Raw genomic sequence first — 2890 nt, 5'->3', positions numbered from 1 at the left:
ACGTATATCTTGGAATAAGAATAGAAGAGAATTGAATAGGAAGTAATAATAATTGTATTGAAACTTGAGGTACAGCAGAGCTCCACACCCTTAATCTATGGTGTGTAGAAACTCTACCGTTGAAAATACATAAGTGAAAGGTTCAGGCATGGCCGAATGGCCAGCCCCCTGAATGTGATCAATAGCCTCCTAAGATGAAGAATAAAACAAAAATGAGACCAAAGATGTCTAATACAATAGTAACTTATCCTATTTATACTAGACTAGCTACTAGGGTTTACATGAGTAAGTATTTGATGCATAAATTCACTTCCGGGGCCCACTTGGTGTATGTCTGGGCTGAGCTTGATCTATCCACGAGCTGAGACTTTTCTTGGAGTTGAACTCCAAGTTATAACGTGTTTTGGGCGTTCAACTCCGGATCATGACGTTTTTCTGGCGTTTAACTCCAGACAGCAGCATGTACTTGGCGTTCAACGCCAAGTTACGTCGTCAATTTCCGAATAAAGTATGGACTATTATATATTTTTGGAAAGCTCTGGATGTCTACTTTCCAACGCCGTTGAGAACGCACCAATTGGAATTCTGTAGCTCCAGAAAATTTATTTCGAATGCAGGGAGGTCAGATTCAAACAGCATCAGCAGTCCTTTTGTCAGCCTTTTTCAGAGTTTTGCTCAAATCCCTCAATTTCAGCCAGAAATTACCTGAAATCACAGAAAAACACACAAACTCATAGTAAAGTCCAGAAATGTAAATTTAACATAAAAACTAATGAAAACATCCCTAAAAGTAACTTGAACTTACTAAAAACTACCTAAAAACAATGCCAAAAAGCGTATAAATTATCCGCTCATCACAAGGATGATGGATTCATCCATGCACTTCCCAATTTCTAGGACTATGAAATCAGCAGGGATGTAATGGTCTTCAATCTTTACCAGAACATCCTCTACAAGCCCGTAAGCTTGTTTTCTTGAATTGTCTGCCATCTCTAGTGAGATTCTTGCAGCTTGTACCTCAAAGATCCCTAGATTCTCCATTACAGAGAGAGGCATGAGGTTTATGCTTGACCCTAGGTCACACAAAGCCTTCTTAAAGGTCATGGTGCCTATGGCACAAGGTATTGAGAACTTCCCAGGGTCCTGTCTCTTTTGAGGTAGTTTCTGCCTAGACAAGTCATCCAATTCTTTGGTGAGCAAAGGGGGTTCATCCTCCCAAGTCTCATTACCAAATAACTTGTCATTTAGCTTCATGATTGCTTCAAGGTATTTAGCAACTTGCTCTTCAGTGACATACTCATCCTCTTCAGAGGAAGAATACTCATCAGAGCTCATGAATGGCAGAAGTAAATCCAATGGAATCTCTATGGTCTCTGTGTGAGCCTCAGATTCCCATTGTTCCTCATTAGGGAACTCATTGGAGGCCAATGGACGTCCATTGAGGTCTTCCTCAGTGGCGATCTCTGCCTCTTCCTCCTCTCCAAGTTCGGCCATGTGGGTCATGTTAATGGCCTTGCATTCTCCTTTTGGATTCTCTTCTGTATTGCTTGGAAGAGTACTAGAAGGGAGTTCAGTAATTTTCTTACTCAGCTGTCCCACTTGTGCCTCCAAGTTTCTAATGGAGGACCTTGTTTCAGTCATGAAACTTTGAGTAGTTTTGATTAGATCAGAGACCATGGTTGCTAAGTCAGAATGGCTCTGCTTAGAATTCTCTGTCTGTTGCTGAGAAGATGATTGAAAAGGCTTGCCATTGCTAAACCTATTTCTTCCACCATTATTGTTGTTGAAACCTTGTTGAGGTCTCTGTTGATCCTTCCATGAGAGATTTGGATGATTCCTCCATGAAGGATTATAGGTGTTTCCATAGGAGTCTCCCATATAATTCACCTCTTCTATTGGAGGATTCTCAGGATCATAAGCTTCTTCTTCAGATGAAGCGTCCTTAGTACTGCCTGGTGCAGCTTGCATTCCAGACAGACTTTGAGAAATCATATTGACTTGTTGAGTCAATATTTTGTTCTGAGCCAATATGGCATTCAGAGTATCAATCTCAAGAACTCCTTTCTTCTGATTTATCCCACTGTTCACAGGATTCCTTTCAGAAGTGTACATGAATTGGTTATTTGCAACCATTTCAATTAGTTCTTGAGCTTCTGCAGGCGTCTTCTTCAGATGAAGAGATCGTCCAGCAGAGCTATCCAAAGACATCTTGGACAGTTCAGACAGACCATCATAGAAAATACCTATGATGCTCCATTCAGAAAGCATGTCAGAAGGGCACTTTCTAATCAATTGTTTGTATCTTTCCCAAGCTTCAAAGAGGGATTCACCTTCCTTCTGTCTGAAGGTTTGGACTTCCACTCTAAGCTTACTCAATTTTTGAGGTGGAAAGAACTTTGCCAAGAAGGCATTGACTAGCTTTTCCCAAGAGTTCAGGCTTTCTTTAGGTTGTGAGTCCAACCATATCCTAGCTCTATCTCTTACAGCAAAAAGGAATAGCATAAGTCTGTAGACCTCAGGGTCAACCCCATTAGTCTTGACAGTGTCACAGATTTGCAAGAACTCAGCTAAAAACTGATGAGGATCTTCCAATGGAAGTCCATGGAACTTGCAATTCTATTGCATCAGAGTAACTAATTGAGGTTTAAGCTCAAAGTTGTTTGCTCCAATGGCAGGGATAGAGATGCTTCTCCCATAGAAGTCGGGAGTAGGTGCAGTAAAGTCACCCAGCACCTTCCTTGCATTGTTGGCATTGTTGTTGTTTTTGGCTGCCATGTCTTCTTCTTGTTTGAAGATTTCTGTTAGGTCCTCTACAGAGAGTTGTGCCTTAGCTTCTCTTAGCTTTCGCTTCAAGGTCCTTTCAGGTTTAGGGTCAGCCTCAACAAGAATG

At 41.2% G+C, this 2890-nt stretch overlaps 1 non-coding gene across 1 annotated transcript; it reads left to right on the top strand.

The window, feature by feature from the left end:
• The first annotated feature begins 2262 nt into the window (after nucleotides 1–2262).
• Nucleotides 2263–2370, top strand: LOC112704705 (small nucleolar RNA R71). The gene has a single exon (XR_003155316.1). It is a non-coding gene; the product is annotated as a small nucleolar RNA R71 (small nucleolar RNA).
• Nucleotides 2371–2890: the final 520 nt, after the last annotated feature.

This window comes from Arachis hypogaea, chromosome 7 (assembly GCF_003086295.3).
Source record: "Arachis hypogaea cultivar Tifrunner chromosome 7, arahy.Tifrunner.gnm2.J5K5, whole genome shotgun sequence".
Classification (NCBI taxonomy): Eukaryota; Viridiplantae; Streptophyta; class Magnoliopsida; order Fabales; family Fabaceae; genus Arachis; species Arachis hypogaea.
This window is presented reverse-complemented; position numbering and strand designations above follow the sequence as displayed.